Consider the following 21,262-nt stretch of genomic DNA (forward strand, 5'->3'; position numbering starts at 1 on the left):
ATGTCAGGAATTTGGAAGGAAAATGATGGCAACAGTGAAGCTGGGTTTGAAATGTCTTTTCTAATGATTGATTTTGTTATGAAAGATGTTTCTCATTCATAGGTAAAATGTTACCATCTTAAGGGATTTTATAGGAAGAAGATATTCTTCCTAATCTCATATATAGGAACTAATATTTTAAGTAGTTAATTTTAGTCATATAATAAAGTCTGCAGTGGGTGTTTGTTGGCATCAATTCAGCTCCTTAATGCCTTCATCATAGATTGAGAATCCTTATATCTTTTAACTCCATTGTCCTTCTTTTCTTTTCTTTTGTCTTGAGAATTGCTGCTTGATGGTCACAAGATTGCCTCCCAAACTTATGATGGGTTCCCTTTCAGCAGGAACACAAATATGCTAAAAACCTACCAGCTGAATTCCCTGCACGTCTCATGGCCAGGACTGGATCATGGGACTGTGTCTAGCTGTGAGGGAGGGTGGGAAACTGACTCAGTTTCATCCTAATCCATCACCAGAGTCTGGGCACATTGCTACCCTAAGGAATAAAGTATGGGGTTAAATCTTAGGTAGCAATAAACAGTGTCTGTCACAGAGGGTGTATTTTTATCCTTCGTTACTATAACCTAAGTAGTACTCTTCCAGATAATAAAGTAGTCCATGTATTCACTAAAAGAGATTTACCTTGTACTCTAACATTCTTTATTCTTTAAATACCAACATGCCTCTGTGAAGTTTCTGTATTTGTTAACTGTGTCTCTTAATTTTGTAGAGGAAAACTGTTTGTCGAAGATTTGATTACAGATCCACAATAGGAAGGAAATATAACCCCCGCCTCAAAATGTGCAATTATAGATGATTAAAACTTTAACAAAAGCAAAAGATACTCCTAAATTTAAGCTGTATAGTAGTTGCACAGGAAATATTTATGTTCCCATTTGATGCTAGAATCTTTGACAGTAAGGAAATACCAAAATTTGAGTTATGTGTTACATCACTTAAATATCAAGAATTCAAGTAAACCTTTAAAAAATAAGTTTAATAAGAATATAGTAGTGCTCGCTTCGGCAGCACATATACTAAAATTGGAACGATACAGAGAAGATTAGCATGGCCCCTGCAAGGATGACACGCAAATTCGTGAAATATTCCATATTTTTAGATCTCAACGTAAGACCAGAAACTATAAAACTCCTAGAGGAGAACATAGGCAAAACACTCTCTGACATACATCACAGCAGGATCCTCTATGACCCACCTCCCAGAATATTGGAAATAAAAGCAAACATAAACAAATGGGACCTAATTAACCTTAAAAGCTTCTGCACATCAAAGGAAACTATTACCAAGGTGAAAAGACAGCCTTCAGAATGGGAGAAAATAATAGCAAATGAAGCAACTGACAAACAACTAATCTCAAAAATATACAAGCAACTCCTACAGCTCAACTCCAGAAAAATAAATGACCCAATCAAAAAATGGGCCAAAGAACTAAATAGACATTTCTCCAAAGAAGACATACAGTTGGCTAACAAACACATGAAAAGATGCTCAACATCACTCATTATCAGAGAAATGCAAATCAAAACCACTATGAGGTACCATTTCACACCAGTCAGAATGGCTGCGATCCAAAAGTCTACAAATAATAAATGCTGGAGAGGGTGTGGAGAAAAGGGAACCCTCTTACACTGTTGGTGGGAATGCCGACTAGTACAGCCACTATGGAGAACAGTGTGGAGATTCCTTAAAAAACTGGAAATAGAACTGCCTTATGATCCAGCAATCCCACTGCTGGGCATACACACTGAGGAAACCAGAAGGGAAAGAGACACGTGTACCCCAATGTTCATCGCAGCACTGTTTATAATAGCCAGGACATGGAAGCAACCTAGATGTCCATCAGCAGATGAATGGATAAGAAAGCTGTGGTACATATACACAATGGAGTATTACTCAGCCATTAAAAAGAATACATTTGAATCAGTTCTAATGAGGTGGATGAAACTGGAGCCTATTATACAGAGTGAAGTAAGCCAGAAGGAAAAACACCAATACAGTATACTAACACATATATATGGAATTTAGAAAGAGGGTAACAATAACCCTGTGTACGAGACAGCAAAAGAGACACTGATGTATGGAACAGTCTTATGGACTCTATGGGAGAGGGAGAGGGTGGGAAGATTTGGGAGAATGGCATTGAAACATGTAAAATATCATGTATGAAACGAGATGCCAGTCTAGGTTCAATGCACGATACTGGATGCTTGGGGCTAGTGCACTGGGACGACCCAGAGGGATGGTATGGGGAGGGAGGAGGGAGGAGGGTTCAGGATGGGGAACATGTATACCGGTGGTGGATTCATTTTGATATTTGGCAAAACTAATACAATTATGTAAAGTTTAAAAATAAAAAAATAAAAGTATATAGTAAATACCTACTCTGTTTCAAGAACTGTGTTAGCACAATGGAGACAAAAGGTGCAAATTAAAATTTTCCTTTAACCTCACAATGAAATGACATAAATTTCTCAATAACATAGGGAATCAAGTATTCAAAATCTAAACAGTGAGTTGAGATTTTTGTCACCAAGATGACTCAGGAGTCTTGAAGTACAAGGGTATAAGTATAGGGCTAGGTGGTCAGTTTTAAACAAAATAAATAGTACTGATGAATACTATTCCCCAAACACTGTTTTTCCAATTTGATGATATAGGAAAAATAGAAGTGTTAGTTGCTCAAAGTAAAAGTGTTAGTTGCTCAGTCGTGTTGACATTTTTGTAACCCTGTGGACTGTAGCCCGCAAGACTCCTCTGTCCATGAGATTTCCTAGGAAAGAATACTGGTGTGGGTTGCCATTCCCTTCTCCAGGGGATCTTCCTGACCCAGGGATTTATCTGGTCTCCTGAGTTGCAGGTAGATTCTTTACTGTGTGAGCCACCAGGGAAGCCATGGTGAGAATATAGAGATAGAACAAATATTTGGTGATAGTTTTCTTTCCACTTTCAAGCCAAGCACTTTGACATTCTGAAGGCACAGTCTGTTTCCACTTTCAAGCCAAGCACTTTGACATTCTGAAGGCACAGTTTGTTTCATAAGCAAAAGAGATAGTGCTGTTATATTGAGAAGATATTCTCACATGGTACATACAGTATTCATTCTAGGGACACAGGAATAAGAAAATAATTGAAGACATTTATTTTGAAGTGATCCGGACATTCAGTTAGGAAATAGGATTACCTGGGCCCCATGATAAAGAACATGCCAAAAGGGGTTCTGATCTCCATTTTAGAGATGTGGAAACTAATCTCGGAATCAGTAACTTGCCCAAGTTTTTGCAAACTATACCCCCATAATGGCAGTACTGGCAGCCCTAAAAGGTTGGAGTATAAAATTTCTGACTCCATTTCATGTAGCTCACAATGATGCTCAGTCTCACTCACACAGAATAACACAGGGAGCTTTAAAAAATACTAAAGACTGGCCCACACCCTATACCCATTAATCCAGATCTCTGGTGCGTGGGACCCAGGCACTGGCATTGTATAAAAAAACAAACACTTCCTCAGGTGATTGTCTTGGGTAGCCAAGGTTGAGACCAGTGATTATGCTGTAAACCTGAGAACATGATGAGCTGGGTTGTGGAATCAGGATGATCCGTAGCCGGTGGGTTCTCATATCTTATTTCCTGACCTGAAAGTAAAGGCAGACAGACTCCTTGTGTTTTGTTTGGAATAGTGTTGTCTTGTAACATCATCCTTTCTAGCCATTCTTCTTTCTTCTGCTTTCAAGTGACTCATGCTGAACAGTACACTTATTTCATGTTACAACTTGGTTCTTCACAGGTTGTCCCAATGCCCCATTTATCATTGTGGTCATGGGCACAACCCAGAAATTTAGAACAATGCAAGTCATTTAGAAATTCAAAACATGGTTTCTGGTAATGCTGCAGGAAGTATTTTAAGGTTAATTTTTATTTCCATGGTATCCTTGACTCCTTCCTGAAGTAGTTTAAAAACTGGTTATTGGCAGAGAGGAGAAATACGTGGAAAGGATTTGGGTATGCACTGAGATACGTGTGATTGGTCCTGATTTAAATGTTGGAAATGAGAACTGAGTCACTGATGGCTTTTTTAATTCTGAATCTTATCTTTACTGGAATACTTATCTTAACACTACCTGGGTAAAGATTTGTTAGAGAATTCAACTCATTCTTTTTAAAGGAACTGAGATCCTAGTTTTATCACACACACACACACATACACAGACAGAGGAATTTTCTTCCTTTTAGATAAAATGAAGGAAAGGAGACATGAATTCTGTTAGATATATTCTGACTCAAGACAAAGAGTCTAAATATGATGGTCATCTCAGACTCACGCTTTGTCCAAACCTTAGATAGACAGATTGTTTTCTGTGGTCTTCGGTTCATCACTGCTGGTCCTCACACATCTTTGAGATTTCGGATGTATATGTGCTTTAAAAAAATTGTACATCACACTTTACTCCCCTGCCTAGAACAGTCTGTGAAAATGACTTATTTGAATCACAAACTTACCGTTCACCAGGCAGGGGACTTTGAACGAGTTGCTTAACTCCTCTAAGAATGAGTTCAGTCATCTCTAAAATGAAGATAACTCTATGGCTGTAGGAATTAAAGTGAGATAATGTATGTAAAGCATCTAGTACAAATTCTGGAACATGGTAATTATTCAATAAAAGTAATCTGTCTTGTCTTTTCCTTCCCTTTCCCTCTATCAAAATATATTCTCAGGAAGAAACTGAGGTCAGTTGTTTATTTTTTTTTATTTTTTTTTTTTTTAATTTTTCAGCACTTTATTTATTTATTTTTTTATTTGATAAATTTAATGCCTTTTATTGCCATACCTCATTTTACTGTGCTTTGCTTTAGTGAGCTTTATAGATACATGTTTTTTTTTTTTTTTTCCTTGTTAATTTTCTGTTTAGTTGATCTATCCATAAGTGTGAGTGGGGTATTAAAGTCTCCCACTATTATTGTGTTATTGTTAATTTCTCCTTTCATACTTGTTAGGATTTGTCTTACATACTGCAGTGCTCCCATGTTGGGTGGATATATATTTATAATTATTATATCTTCTTCTTGGATTGATCCTTTGATCATTATGTAGTGACCTTCTTTGTCTCTTTTCACAGCCTTTGTTTTAAAGTCTAATTTATCTGATACGAGTATTGTGACTCCTGCTTTCTTTTGGTCCCAATTTGCATGGAAAATCTTTTTCCAGCCCTTCACTTTCAGTCTGTATGTGTCCCCTGTTTTGAGGTGGGTCTCTTGTAGACAACATATGTAGGGGTCTTGTTTTTGTATCCATTCAGCCAGTCTTTGTCTTTTGGTTGGGGCATTCAACCCATTTACGTTTAAGGTAATTACTAATAAGTATGATCCCGTTGCCATTTACTTTATTGTTTTAGGTTCGAGTTTATACACCATTTTTGTGTTTCCTGTCTAGAGAATATCCTTTAGTATTTGTTGGAGAGCTGGTTTGGTGGTGCAGAATTCTCTCAGCTTTTGCTTGTCTGAAAAGCTTTTGATTTCTCCTTCATACTTGAATGAGATCCTTGCTGGGTACAATAATCTGGGCTGTAGGTTATTTTCTTTCATCATTTTAAGTATGTCTTGCCATTCCCTCCTGGCTTGAAGAGTTTCTATTGAAAGATCAGCTGTTATCCTTATGGGAATTCCCTTGTGTGTTATTTGTTGTTTTTCCCTTGCTGCTTTTAATATTTGTTCTTTGTGTTTGATCTTTGTTAATTTGATTAATATGTGTCTTGGGGTGTTTCTCCTTGGGTTTATCCTGTTTGGGACTCTCTGGGTTTCTTGGACTTGGGTGATTATTTCCTTCCCCATTTTAGGGAAGTTTTCAACTATTATCTCCTCAAGTATTTTCTCATGGTCTTTCTTTTTGTCTTCTTCTTCTGGAACCCCTATGATTCGAATGTTGTAGCGTTTAATATTGTCCTGGAGGTCTCTGAGATTGTCCTCATTTCTTTTAATTCGTTTTTCTTTTATCCTCTCTGATTCATTTATTTCTACCATTCTATCTTCTAATTCACTAATCCTATCTTCTGCCTCTGTTATTCTACTATTTGTTGGCTCCAGAGTGTTTTTAATTTCATTTATTGCATTATTCATTATATATTGACTCTTTTTTATTTCTTCTAGGTCCTTGTTAAACCTTTCTTGCATCTTCTCAATCCTTGTCTCCAGGCTATTTATCTGTGATTCCATTTTAATTTCAAGATTTTGGATCAATTTCACTATCATTATTCAGAATTCTTTATCAGGTAGATTCCCTATCTCTTCCTCTTTTGTTTGGTTTGGTGGGCATTTATCCTGTTCCTTTATCTGCTGGGTATTCCTCTGTCTCTTCATCTTGTTTAAATTGCTGAGTTTGGGAGTCCTTTCTGTATTCTGGCAGTTTGTGGAGTTCTCTTTACTGTGGCGTTTCCTCGCTGTGTGTGGGTATGTAGAGGTGGCTTGTCAAGGTTTCCTGGTTAGGGAAGCTTGTGTCGGTGTTCTGGTGGGTGGAGCTGTATTTCTTCTCTTTGTTCAGTCGCGCTATGGGGAGGGAGGGAGGGATGCTGCTAACAAATGACACTGGCGTGCGCTCGCAGTGCCTCAGCCACACTGGGTCTGCCCCCGCTCACGGTGCGTGTAGCCTCCCTGCCCACACTGCTCAGGCTCTAGGTTGTTCCGCCGGGAACAATCCGAGGCTGGCCCTGGGTTGCATGCACCTCCCAGGTCCAAGCCGCTCAGGTTCAGGCACTCAGGTAGTCCTCAGAGGCGCAGACTCAGCTGGGGCTGCGTTTTGTGCTCTTCCCAGGTCCGTGCAGCTCAGGTGATGAGGTGTTTGGCGAGCGCCAATGCTGCGACTTATCGCCTCCCCGCCACTTGGTTATCTGGGTGTAAAACCGGCGCACCTTCTCAGGCAGATGTTGACCGTCCAGACCCCCAATAAGTTTTAGTTAGCAAAGAAGCCAGTTTTATAGATAATGTCTCTCTGGGGCTGCGATTGCCCCCTTCCGGCTCTGGCTGCCTGTCAGCGGAGGGGGAAGGTTTGCCGCCGGCTACCTCTGTTTAGTCCTTTGTTCCGTACGCGGGCTGGCGGTGTCTTAAGTTAGGGCTGGCTTTTCGCATGGTAGATATCCCACAGTCTGGTTTGCTAGCCCAAATTATTTCGCTCAGATAGCGCTCAGGGTATTCGGGCCAGATTCTTACTCTAAGCGATGCAGCCCGTGCCGCGCCTCCCTGCCCAGCCCCCGCTTGCTAATGGCGGATGCAGGCGTCTGCGCTGCTTCTCCGCTGGAGGAGTTACCGTAGGGCTCGCAATCTGCGAGTTTTAATTGTTTATTTATTTTTTCTCCCTGTTATGTTGTCCTCTGTGCTTCCAAAGCTCGGCACGGATTCGGCAGTGAGAAGGTTTCCTGGTGTTTGGAAACTTCTCTCTTTTTAAGACTCCCTTCCCGGGACGGAACTCCGTCCCTCCCTCTTTTGTCTCTTTTATTGTCTTTAATATTTTTTCCTACCTCCTTTCGAGGAGTTGGGTTGCTTTTCTGGGTGCCTGATGTCCTCTGCCGGCATTCAGAAGTTGTTTTGTGGAATTTACTCGGCGTTTAAATGCTCTTTTGATGAATTTGTGGGGGAGAAAGTGTTTTCCCCGTCCTACTCCTCCGCCATCTTGGCGCCTTCCCCCAGTTGTTTATACATAAGTGAGAACTTGTCCATTTTTTCATTTTTTAGGATACTCTAAAGAAGTAGATGTCTACTGACAGTGGTGGTGGTAGTAATACAGTTACGCTTACTGTATCCTTTACTATGAAAGTTATTGATTAGCTGGCTTATCCTCTTTACAGAAACTTAATACCGAAGAAGTCATTCCATGCAGACAGCTTTCTACTCTGCGTGCAGAAGAAGACCTATGCCAAGTCACATTCAGGGATATGCTTGTGCAGGTAGCACTGAATGGCTATCTCAGAATGACCTGTCCTCAGAGCTGTATCCCAGCTGACTCAGGATAAGAGTAATCGTGAAAGTGAGGAACTAAAGAGGGCAGGTGTGGGAAAGCAATTAGGCTGGACTTCTGTGAAAATTCTTACAAAGAAGTCACAGTAATTAGCAGAATGGAAAATATGATCTTCAGCCACTTGGAGCCCCACTGGACATACATACCTGGGCTTCCCAGGTGGCGCTAGTAATTAAGAACCTGCCTGCCAATGCAGGAGACATAAGAGATGTGGGTTCAGTCACTGGGTCGAGAAGATCCCCTGGAAGAGGGCATGGCAACTCACTCCAGGATTCTTGCTTGGAGAATCCCATGGACAGAGGAGCCTGGCGGGCTACAGTCCAGGGGGTCACAAAGAGTCAGACACAACTGAGGCCACTTAGCATGCACACAAACAGGCGCACAACAGCCCAGCCCACTTCAGGCTGGAGGGTGTGAGAAACTCTGTAAGGGAGGCTTGAACTGCCTTTCAAATATTTCTCAGACACTCCTTGCTGGGATACTTGTCAGAAGTGCCCTAAGTCTGTTTTTCTAGAGACATGAAACCCTTATTCAAGGACTTGTGGAGAGAAGGCAGACATGGCTTCAGACTCTGTTCTCAATTTTTACTGGAGGGCATACCTCATTTACAAAAGGAGAGTTAGATTATGTGATCCTGTAAAACTTGGCATAGAGAAACTGAAAGCAAATATTTACCCTACAAGGACTGGTTAGCCATGTTAAGGTATTGAGACTTACCTTGTATGATTTTAAGGAAGTTTATTGAGTTATTAATGCAATGATGTTATCTCTGATTAATAAATGTTAGGAAACTGCTGTCAGATTTCTGGTAAATATTTAACAATACTTGTGAATCAGACAGCAGAAATGGAGTAAAATCCACCCACCCCATCCCCCCTCCCCTAAAAAAAAAGCCACATTTTTCTTTTGGCTCATACCACAGTAAAATACTTTGTCCTATGCAATTGGCCTCTCTGTCACTGTGCATCTTTTAAGTTTCTGGGTCAGCACTGTGGGGAAATTGACACAGTTTCCAAAGGACCCTCAGATAAGTTTGCTCCATTTTGTTGATTCGTATGAAGAAACACAATACCTAATTTTTATTGAGAATATCCTAAAATGCCTTAATCCTGACTTTGACCAAGGAAAGTAAGAGGTCTTTTTGCTTCTTCATTGCTCTCTGTCTGTGGTATGTACATGTGTCTGTGTGTGCACATCTGTGGGTTCGTCTGTATGAATGTGTTCAGAAAGAATATTTGCAACAGTATTGAGATCCTGAACGTCAAGACAAAGTTTCCTTCAACAAATGACGGTGTTGTTTGGAAACTTCTTTTTGGTGTCAATTCTACCTAATACATTTCAGCTCCTTCATAGCCTGGGGGTTGTGATAGTTGATGCCATGGGAGTCCAGAATATTGGCATGTGACTTCAAAGAAGAGATCAAAGAGACAAATTCTAGAGGAGTTCCAAGTGTGTTCTGTAGCTGTTGGTGGAGAGTAGCAAACATTTATAATTCACTAGTAGTGTCTACACTACATCGAATGGAGTAGAGATTTGGTACTTATTTTGTTATTCATCTGTTGTCTCCCTACGTTGATAACACACACCAATTAGAATAATTAGCTAATTGACCGAGCTCTACTTTGTCTTTTGTTTTATAGACAGTCCTAGACTATAGATGCCAAATGTGTGGTTCTGTCCTTGTGCACAATTCTTAAGATGACTTCAGGCCAGTCTAAACATTGCCTAGGGATTGTTTATCATGGCTGATTTAATACTCCTCCTGAAGCATGTACACTATTAATTTGTGCTGAGGAATTTCCAACAAAGCAAACATTTACACAAAGAGGGTGATTCCCTTTGAGCTGCAGGGGTGGATCAAGCCAGTGAGACCAAAATAGAAATGACTATGTTGAGGTCCTCAGGACTTTAATCATGTTTAATGACTGTACAGATTGCGCCAGAAGGAGGGAAGATGTGATGTCTCTTTGTGGCTGTGCAGTGTATCCTGTGGTGTATTTATGTGGCTGCAATAGGGGGGCCTTACTGTGGCTTTCACCCCAACTCCATTTACTGGCTGTCAGTAGAAAGACAGAGTTGGCATATTGAAAAACACAGAGAAGAGGACGAGGCAAAAGAAGTGGAAGGATGTGAGGATAAAGGGAGGTCTTCCAGAATTACCAAAAATTCATTCCACAGAGCAAGTCCTTCTCAACTGCTTCTTGTTCATGGAAATCTTTTCACCTGCCTCGCCAAGGCCTTGAAGATGATATCTGGGAGATATTAAGCAATCCAGAAAATTTATTCATCGGCTTTGATTCATCTTTATTCCTGAAAGAGCAGAGAAATCAAAGTTGTTTTCCTCCTCTCCCCAGATTCAGGATGTATAATGCCTTAATGGCTTGTTCCCTATTTAGAGCAAATACATGAGTCAAATTTGATATACTGACTCACAACTATGAGTCAGTGGATCACACTGGGGCCAATCCTGTTCTGTTATGAGAAATGAAGACTTCCTCTTGGCACATATTTTGGCTCTGGATTGAAACTGAATAATCAACATCTTTGGTTAAATTGTTGAATTTGGAAAGTAAACTGAAATACACAGGCAATCAGTGATCTCCTCATCTCTCACAGATAGCACTGGTTTTAGGACGTGAAGCCTTGTGCATTTGGGGCTCCTATTTGAAATCAGTGCCCTTTCTGAGGGCTTCTCACTCAGTGAGCTTGAATTTAAGATCGAGTGGTTCTGGGTGTTGCACGGAAACAACAGACTAGAATGGAGTCTATCTAACAGACACTCCCGGTCCACTATGAGGAGCATCCTTGCTGCGTGGGATTGAACCTGAACTCTAACACCCCAGAGACCACCACAATCTAACCTTTGGAACCAAAGCACAAGAGCTAAGATGAAGGCACTCTGTATGATCTGTGATCGTATTATTGCCAACTATGAATCAGTAATGCTAGAAATTCATTTTTTTTTGAAATGAAAATATTTGAGATCTGAAGGAAGAACAGACTAATAGCTGACTCATTCCACCAAAGGAAAGCTTCAAAGAAGTTACCCAATCAAGACAACGTATTGCTTGATTTTTTAGAAGAAAAAGAAAACATCTGGCACTTTTCAATGAATAATGAAATAAATATAAAAGCAGAATTTTCTGTCTCTGAAATCGAAAGAATCCCTTAAGTTGTGAAGATATTATATCAACCTTCTTAATTCTTTGTAGGAATTTTGGATTTTAGCTATCTTTACAGATTGTTTTGATATCGTCATAAAAGCTTTCTAAATGGGGGTATTTCCAACTCTTGTAAATGTCAAAGCCACACCCAGTCTTTTCCTGTGTCCTTAGGGGTGCTTATCCCTTGCCTTTTCCTACAGGGTTGGGCTGAGATTTGAATGCTGAAGCCCAGGGAAATCAGACCCTGGTTAGGAGGAGCTAGACTAGGTGAGCAAAGTTACCTGGACATACCAGGCTATGCTTGCAGAGATGTGAAACAAGGACTTACGGATTGCAGTGGTATGTCTGGTGAAGCCCACTGAGTCTGGAAATCGGTAAAATATCTACTAGATCTTATTGTGGTTTTGTTTTCCAGCATGCTATGCTAAGTCGCTTCAGTCACGTCTGACTCTGTGCAACCCCATAGATGGCAGCCCACCAGGCTCCTCCGTCCCTGGGATTCTCCAGGCAAGAACACTGGAGTGGGTTGCCATTTCCTTCTCCAATGCATGAAAAGTGAAAAGTGAAAGTGAAGTCGCTTAGTCGTCTCCAACTCTTAGTGACCCCGTGAACTGCAGCCTACCAGGCTCCTCCGTCCATGGGATTTTCCAGGCAGGAGTACTGGAGTGGGGTGCCATTGCCTTCTCCTTTCCAGCATGAGTATCTACTATTTGCCCAACACAATGCTAAAGGATCTCTTAGCGCCCTTGGCCCCACACACCCTGAGTTTTTCCCTTCACCACCTAGACTGACAACAACGTGGTCTGATAGAAAGTAGGAGGACTTTTGAATGAGAGTTCCAAGTTTATACCTGAGCACTGGCCTTCACTTGTGTGGCCTTCAGTTCTTCATATTTCCTGAATCTCACATTACTGACTTACAAGAATAAAAGCATCTTCTATATTTAAAATAGTTGGCAAGCTTAGTACATTTTTTTTATGAAGTTCTCATTTTAGACTTGAGCAAAGTATTAAGGGAAATAGAGCAATAAAATAAATGAAAGAAACTGAAGTATGTGTGGAAAATAATATTTATGAGGGAAAATGGAAGGCCAGTTGGGACACAGGCAGCTTATGAACCAAGGAGGGGATAGTTGTCTGGGCAAGGATTTGAAAGGTCTGCTGCCAAATGAGTCAACTGTGTCCCAGAACTGGGTTCCAGACTTCCCCTCTAGCTTGTGTGGTCAGATTGATAGTAAGGGGGACATCCTCATTCTGTCAGAACCATCTGTCACAGGGCCAAGCCCATCCTTTGTGTATCAGGAGGAGTGGGCCTGTACCCTTAATGTGGAGAGAGGTAATTTGTGTAGAATCACTGTCCTACTCTTAGTTGGGAGTTTTATATCTAGAGCCTGTGGCACCTGAGTCAAAGTTGAACATTACATTATAAGTTTCTCTTGGGCATGGCCTTTTTCTGTCTGGCAAGGATGTGTGAGTTTACACAAAACTGAGAAAAACAGAGGGCTAGATATGCAAGTTCCTGCAAGAGGAGGATATCATATTTAAATTTCTCCTTTTTTTGTTATATGTTTGCTTTTCCAGTTTTTACCTTTTTTCATTACTGTAATGCTTTGGGGATTCTTTGGAAAGTGAGCAGTGTATACTTAGCTGTCACAGAGTTAGCACTGACCTGGCCAGGAGTCCAGGGTGAACGACAGCAGTGTGTTAAGTCAGGGCTGTAGTCTGGAGCAGAGTGAGAGTGGAAGTTCTTGGGGGTCTCTGGAGTGGGAGGACACAGAATCTTGGGGGTCAGAGAATCATTTTGTGCCTACTTCAGAAATGTGGTTCAGTTATAATCCCACTCCAGAGTCCCTTTCTGCTCCTCTGCTTCATACACCTATTTGGGGTGGGTATCTACCAGGTAGGTAGGTCCAACCTACAGTTAGAAAGTTAGATATCTACAGATACAATTTACCCCTGATCAAAACCCACTAAAACTGCTTCAGTTGGCAGTCCAGAGGGAAGCGGAGCCTCTGGGATGGGAGGCAGACTGAATGAAGAGCAGGAATGCGTGGAGTGTGTAATCCATGAAGAGGAAATTGAACGTTGATTATGTTCAGATGGCCCATGGAATTTTGATTAATTCCAACAGGGAGAGCAGCCAGTTCTGAGAATGATGTCCTTCAGTGTGTGAGAGATGCTAAGAACCAGTTCACAGCTGCAGTGGCCAGGCTTAGACAGAAGTAGGTACAGTTGAGCTGGAACAGGAAGGAAGGCAGAGTGTACAGGCAAAGCTACAGTTAGGGGGGTAGGTCAGTGGATGGAGAATAAGAAAGTTCTTGTCTTTATGCTTCTAATTTCAGTGAAATAAGACACAAGGTTATCAGCTGGTGGTGAGAAAGGGAGGTGTGTTGGGAGGTATGACTGGGAAGTGAATGGCAGAGGAAATGAGATCACTGGAGATGAGCTGGTCCAGAAACCAAAAAGCCAAGATAACAGAAAGATTTTCCACAGGAATACACCTGTGTATATAAAGAATGGTAACGGGGAGATAGAGAAAGCCGTGCGCTGAACTCTTCAAGAAATGAGGGGCAATCAGATGGATCTCTGTAGATTATTGTAGCAAGAAGAGAGATTGGGTGCTCTAGACACAGGCATGGCTTTTGCTGAAAGTTGCTGTGTTTGTGTTATTGTCATGGGAAAGAATAAAGATCTGGAAGCAGAGTTAAATGGCAAGGACAACTCTAACAGTATTTCCTGGTCTGGTAGCTCTAGCTCAAGGGTGAGACAGCAAGACAATGAAAAGTTTTTAGGGGAAGCAAGTCCTCAAGGGAATCCAGATTTCAGATGTGGCAAGAAGGTGTAGGGAACAGTCATATGGGAGACTGAGGTTTACCTGGGAATTGTGCTGACAGGTGATTGGGAATGCCGAGAAGAGCAGGAAGGATGAATGTGGGCTCTGAAAGTGGGTCCAATGAGAGGACAACAAGTAGCCATATGGAAATGAAGGTCTGGGTGATAAGGGATGACTTGGAAATTTTAGAAGAATGAAAATATTCTTATGAGCATATTTGGGGGGTGGCTATAGAGGCTATGGACTTCCTTGGTGGCTCAGTGGTAAAGAATCTGCCTGCAATGCCGGAGGCACAGGAAATGTGTGTTTGAGTCCTGGGTGGGGAAGATCCCCTTGGAGGAGGAAATGGCAATCCATTCCAGTATTCTTGCCTGGAGAATCCCATAGACAGAGGAGTATGGCGAGCTACATAGGGTCAACAAGAGTCGGACACAGCTGAAGTGACTGAGCACACATGTATACATAGAAGCTATATGATTTAGCTTTATCATCATCATCGTCAGACTGGTTAAGTGCTTGTCACTTGGATACAGCCAATTTCAGATTTGATCTGTTAGTGTAAGTTCTGTCTCCTGGAACATGTTTATTACTAGTGATTCATGAGACTTGAAATAAACTTAGAGACCTTTAGTTGACTTGTGTGTGTCCCTCTGTGTGTCATCAGTTTTATGGAGGTTTATTTTATATACAGGAAGCAGTGAGATTTATCCTTTATGTGTATCATTTTATGAGTTTTGATAAATGCATATACTATCAACTCAAGATCTAGACTCATTCTAATAGCTCCCAACATTCACTTGTGTTTATAATTGACACCTTATTCCTGCCCTCAGCACTTGGCAACCACTGATCAGTTTTGGTTCCTATAATTTTGCCATTTTCAGAACGACAGCTAAGAGGACGCATGTAGTATTTGGATTTTTGAGCCTAGCTGCTGTCCCTTAAACATAATGCAGTTGAAATTCATTCTTGTTGTGTATATCAGTAGTTTGTTCCTTCTTTGTGCTGAGTGTTCTACCATTTTATGGATGTAACACTTTTTATTTTTGAATTTGTCAGTTGAAGAGCATGTGTTTTATTTTTAGTTTTTGTTGATTATGAGTAAAGCCACTGTAAACATTTAAGTATGTATACATTTTTGTGGGAACATAAGTTTTCATTTTTCTTGGGTGAAAAAATCAAGGAGATTGGTGGATCATATGGTAAATAAATGTTTAACTCATAAGAAACTGCAAAGCTAATGTCCAGAGTGGTTGTAATGTTTTGCATTCCTGCCAGTGGTGCATGAGAGCTTAAGTTGCTCCTCATCCTTCCAGTGTTGATCTCATCAGTTGTGTAAGATTTTTTTTTTTTTGACCAATCAAGTGGGGGTGTGGTATTATCACATTGTGGTTTTAATTTGTACTTTCCTAATGACTGAAGATGGTAAGCATCTTTTCATGTGCATATTTTCCATTTATTTGTATTTCTTCTTTGTTCAAATCTTTTGCCTATTTATTTTTCTTATTATTGAATTTGAAGTTTCTTTACCTAACATGTCTTTCAAAAATATTTTATCCAAGGCAGCTTTTCTATCTTAATTTTCTTAACAGTATATTTGGAAGAACAGAAGTTTGTATTTTAATAAATTTCACTTTATCAATTTCATAAATAAAGGATTGTATTTTTGTAGCTAACAAATCACTGCCTAACCTAATGTCACAAGTATGTTTTGCTATGTTTTCTTCCAGGTATGCTATACTTTAGAGTTTTGCATTTAAGTCTATAATCCATTTTAAGTTAATTTTGTGTATAGTCCTTGACCTTAGTGTGAAGATCAAGGATGATTATTTTTTTGAATATTGAAGTCCGGTTTTTCCAGCAGCATTTGTTGTAAAGACTGTCCTTTATCATTTTAATTACCTTTGCACCTTTAGTGAAAAGTTAGTTGACCATATCTGTCTCGGTGTAATTCTGGGCTTTCCATTTTATTCCACTGAATAGAGTTAGTACCATATTTCCTTGATCAATGTTCCTTTACAGAAAGCCTTGAAATCAGGTACTGCGAGTCCAGCAGTAATGAGTCTTCCATTGCATGAACGTGTGATGTATCTCCATGTACTTAGGTGTTCTTTCAATTTCTTCATTAATTCTTGTAGTTTTCAATATATGGATGGTGATACTATTTTGTTAGATTTATACCTAATACTTTCATGCTTTTTATTGTGATGGCAAATATACTTGATAAAAATTTTACTATAGAAATTTAAATTTCCAATGGTTATTGTAAATATATCAAAATGAAATTGATTTTTTGTATTGCCCTTTATCTGTTACACTTTACTGGAGTCTGTAGAATCTTTTTGGAATTTTCTTTGTTGTCTGAAAGTAGTAGCTTTCTTCTCCTTTCCAATTCTTATACCTTTTTATTTATTTTTGTCATCTTATTGTACTGGCTTCAAATTCCAGTGTGATCTTAAATAGAGGTGGTAACTCTTGACTTTCTCGTGGTATTAAGGGGAAGACATTGTGTTTCTACGTTAAGTATAGTTTGCTGCTGCTGCTGCTAAGTCGCTTCAGTCGTGTCCGACTCTGTGCGACCCCATAGACGGCAGCCCACCAGGCTCCCCCGTCCCTGGGATTCTCCAGGCAAGAACACTGGAGTGGGTTGCCATTTCCTTCTCCAATGCATGAAAGTGAAAAGTAAAAGTGAAGTTGCTCAGTCATGTCTGACTCTTTGCGACCCCATGGACTGCAGCCCACCAGGCCCCTCCGTCCATGGGATGTTCCAGGCAAGAGTACTGGAGTGGATTGCGATTGCCTTCTCCGTTAAGTATAGTTTAGCTGAACTCTATACCATAGACAGACTTGGTCAGACTGAGGAAGTTACCTTTTATTCCTAGCTGAGCATTTTTATCATAAATGGATGTTGAATTTTATCAAATGATTTTCCTGCATCAATGAGACAAGTACATTCTTATGTCTATTTATGTAGTGAATAACATAGACTGATTTTCTAATGTTGAACCAGCTCTGTATCCTCAGGGTAACCTCATTTGGCCATGATGCATTATTTTATTTTGTACATATTGCTGACTTTTACCTGCTAAGATTTTGTTGAGGATTTTAATGTGGATGTTGAGGGACACTGCTGGTTTGCAGTTTTCTGTTCATTGTAATTTCTTCATCTCGTTTTGGTATGAGGGTATTGCTGGCCTCATAAGATGAGTTGGAGAGTTTCCCCTTCACCTCTAGTTTTTGGAAGCTTTTGTGTATAATCCATGTTATATCTTCTTTAAGTTTTTGTAGAATTTTCCAGTCAATCCATGTGGTCCCAGAGATTTTTCTTGTTGGAAAGTTTTAAGTATAAATTAAATCTCTTTAAGAGATAAATACTCATTCAGATTTTTTGTCTCATCCTAAGTATACTTTGGCAGTTATTATAGCATCTTGCAAAGAATTTGTGCATTCCTTTTGAGTTGTTGAATTACTGATACTTGTGTTTCCTCCCCACCTCCTGTCACTTTCTTTCTCCCTCTTTTTAATGTCAGTTTGCTTAGAGGTTTATTAATTTTATAATCTTAAAAAAAAACCTGGCCTTTGGTTTCATTATTATTAATTATTATTCATTTTATTGATTTATCTCTTCTCATTTTTATAGTTTTCCTCTACTGGCTTTGGGTTTGATTTGTATTCTTTTTCTAGCTTCTTAGGGTAGAAACTTAGCTAATTGCTTTGAACTCTGTCTTCTTTTCAAATATAGACTTTTAATGCTATAAATTTTCCTTTGATTTTTTTTTGAACTGTGAGTTACTTATAAGGCTGTTTAATTTCCAAATATGTATAAATTTTCAATATATTTTTATTGTTGCATTCTAGGTTAGTTATTTTAGTATTGCAGAACATACTTTATATTATTTTAATGACTGTAAATTGGTTGAGATTTGTTTCATGAGACAGAATGTGGTCTGTCTTCTTGAGTGTTCCTTGTACATTTGAAAATAACAGTTATTGTGCTGTTTTGTTTTTTTCTTATATATATATAAATACCGAGTTAGTACACATTGGTTGCTACTTTTGTTCGGGTTCCATAATACTGATTTTCTCCTACTTATTTAGACAGAGGACAATGTAAGTTTACAACTCTAATTGTGAATGTTTCCATTTATGTTTTTAGGTCTGTCAGCTTTCATATTTGCATTGTGAATATTTATTGTTATTGCACATTTAGGATTGTAATGCCTTTATTTGTAATATAATTTATTTAATCCTAAAAATACTCCTTGTTCCGAAATCCACTTTGCCAAAACAGTTGCTACATCTTTCTTTTGGCTAATGTTAATATGGTAAATCTTTCTCATGCTTTTTGGTGTTGTTCAGTCACTCAGTTGTGTTCGACTCTTTATGACCCCATGAATTGTAGCATGCCACAATCTCCTGTCTTTCACCATCTCCCAAAGTTTGCTCAAACTCATGTCCATTGAGTTGGTGATGTCATCTCGTGCTTTTGCTTTTAACCTGCTTAAGTCTTTCAGTTCAAACTGGTTTTATTATAATCAGCATATATTTTCATGTTGCTTTTTCTCTTCTGATAATCTTTGGCTTTTATTTAATTTGCTCTGGCCATTTGCCTTTAACATAATTATTGATATGGTTGAATTAAAATTTACCATTTTACTTGTTATTTTTATTCCATTCTTTGTTCCTTTTTTCCTTACATGCTTGTGGATTATTTTTTAATTTCTACTTTATTAAACTCCTTTACTGAATTTTTTTTTTTGCCACATTTAAAAAATATCTTCCTACTGTCATACCATTGGCAATGTGTGTGTGTGCTCAGTTGTGTCCAGCTCTTTGTGACCCCATGGACTGTGCCCACCAGGCTCCTCTGTCCATGGAATTTTTCAGGCAAGAATAATGAAGTGGGTTGCCGTTTCCTCTTCCAGGGAATCTTTCTTACCCTGGGATCAAACCTGCATCTCCTGTATCTCCTGCATTGACAGGCAAATTCTTTACCACTGAGCCACCTGGGAAGCTCCACCATTGGCAATATACATCTCTAACTGCCATCTTCCTACATGTAATATTATACCTCTTAATGTGTAGGTTTAAGAAACTTACAGCAGCATACTTCCAATTCTGCTCTCTCAGCCTTTGAGCTATTCTTGCTATAATATTACTTTATGTGTTGTATAAACACAGGGTAAATTTGTACTACTTTTACTTTAGACAGTCAGTTTTCTTTTAATGCCATTAAAAATGAGAAGAATGTTTTGTGTTTGCTTTCATCTTAACCATTTCCAGAGATCTTTAATTCTTTCTATAAATCCAAGTTTCTGTCTTATATCATATTCTTTCTGCCTGAAGAACTGCCTTGTACATTTTTTAATGCATGTGTGCCAGTAAGTCTCTTATCTTTTTTTTTCTGAAAAAAGTTACTAATTTGGCATCGTTTTTGAAGGCTGTTTCATAAAGAATAGAATTCTCAGTGTCAAGTTTTTCGTTATTTTTTTTCCCTTTCAACATAATGTCTGGTCCTCATACTTTCTGATTAAGAAATCTTTTTAAACTTTACTTCTGTTCCACTACATGTAATGTGGTCTTTTTCTCTGGTTGTTTTTAATATTTTCTTTTTGGTTTTTGACATGTTGTATACATGTCTATTTAAAAAATACATCTATCTCACTTGGAAATCTGAGCTTCTGGGATCTATGCATTTGATATCCATCATTTTTGGAAAATTCTTGATCATCATCTCTTCAAATCTTTATCCTGTTTCATTTTCTTTTTTGTTTTCTGGATTTTCAACCAGTTTATATTAGACCATTTGAGATCCTATTTTTAACCCTTGGAGAATCTCATCTCTTTCTTTCATTCTCTTGATGTTTCAGCTTAGATATTTTTTATTGATTTGTCTTCACATTAGCTGAATTTTTTTCTTCAGTTACATCATGTCTGTTGAAGTAACAGTTGAGTGCATTCTTCATTTCTGTTTCTGTGTATTTGTTTCTAGCATTTCCAGTTGACTCTTCTGATAATTTTCACATCTCCACTTAAACTCACTATCTATTCATACATGTTGATCAACTTTCCTGCTAGATCCTTTAACATATTTATTATGGTAATTTAAAATTCACTATATTATGGCCTAACATATGGGTTCTCTCTGGTTCTCTCTGGTTCTGTCAGTTGCTTTTACTCTTATCAGTGGATTGCTTTATCCTTACCTTTTTGAATGTCTTGCTAATTTCTCATTGAATAGTGGGTATCGTGTAGAATAGTAGAGAGTGAGTTAACTAGAGGTAACTAGTACTTATGCTTGGAAATGGGTCCATCTGTTTTCTCTAGGCTGTTACTGTGGCATGTTAGGTCAGTCTACCCAGAGCCGAGCTGGGCTTGGGTTTTGTTGCTGCTGTGGGTTCACTCATCGTATCCATGACTTCACATTTCTCTAGTATTACCTTTGTTTACTGTGAGATCTCATTCACCAGTGGATTTTTCTTAATGTTTCTGTTCTACCTTTGTCAGCAATAGACCTTCTCTAAGGCAATGGCAACCCACTCCAGTCCTCTTGCCTGGAAAATCCCATGGATGGAGGAGCCTGGTAGGCTGCAGTCCATGGGGTCACTAGGAGTCGGACATGACTGAGCGACTTCACTTTCACTTTTCACTTTCATGCATTGGAGAAGGAAATGGCAACCCACTCCAGTGTTCTTGCCTGGAGAATCCCAGGGACAGGGGAGCCTGGTGGGCTTCCGTCTATGGGGTTGCACAGAATCGGACACGATTGAAGTGACTTAGCAGCAGCAGCAGCAGTACCCATACTTCAGAGTGGTTTTGTCTCCATCCTTGCCACTCTCATGGTAGTGGGCTGCTGTTGTTTGTTTTTTGGGTTTTGCTACCTGAGGCAGGAGAGATATTCTTTGTTTTATTAGTGGAGAACCATGAAGTCATGGAGAATGACAGATATGGCACAAATTATCCTCCCTCCTACAGTTTCTAGGCATGCCTTTTTAAAGTCCCACCCTTGAACTTTAGGAATTTATTGAAAATTTTAACTGGGTTTGTCTTATCCACTTAGGCAGCAGCCTTGGCTTCCTTCTGTTCTCATTAGGAAGCCCAGGCTCATAGTCCCTCTCTTCTTAAAAATATCTGTATTTTCTTAGGCTTTATGCTGGTTGTGATATCAGTTCTGTAGGTTCAAGAAAAATCAAGATTTATAG

At 39.3% G+C, this 21,262-nt stretch overlaps 1 non-coding gene across 1 annotated transcript; it reads left to right on the forward strand.

Moving 5' to 3' along the window:
* The first annotated feature begins 1,052 nt into the window (after positions 1-1,052).
* On the forward strand, positions 1,053-1,157 carry LOC147374545 (U6 spliceosomal RNA). The gene has a single exon (XR_015163330.1). It is a non-coding gene; the product is annotated as a U6 spliceosomal RNA (small nuclear RNA).
* The last annotated feature ends 20,105 nt before the right edge of the window (positions 1,158-21,262 follow it).

Source organism: Bos grunniens, chromosome 4, assembly GCF_055505025.1.
Source record: "Bos grunniens cultivar Pamir isolate PY7600 chromosome 4, Bosgru_T2T1.0, whole genome shotgun sequence".
Classification (NCBI taxonomy): domain Eukaryota; kingdom Metazoa; phylum Chordata; class Mammalia; order Artiodactyla; family Bovidae; genus Bos; species Bos grunniens.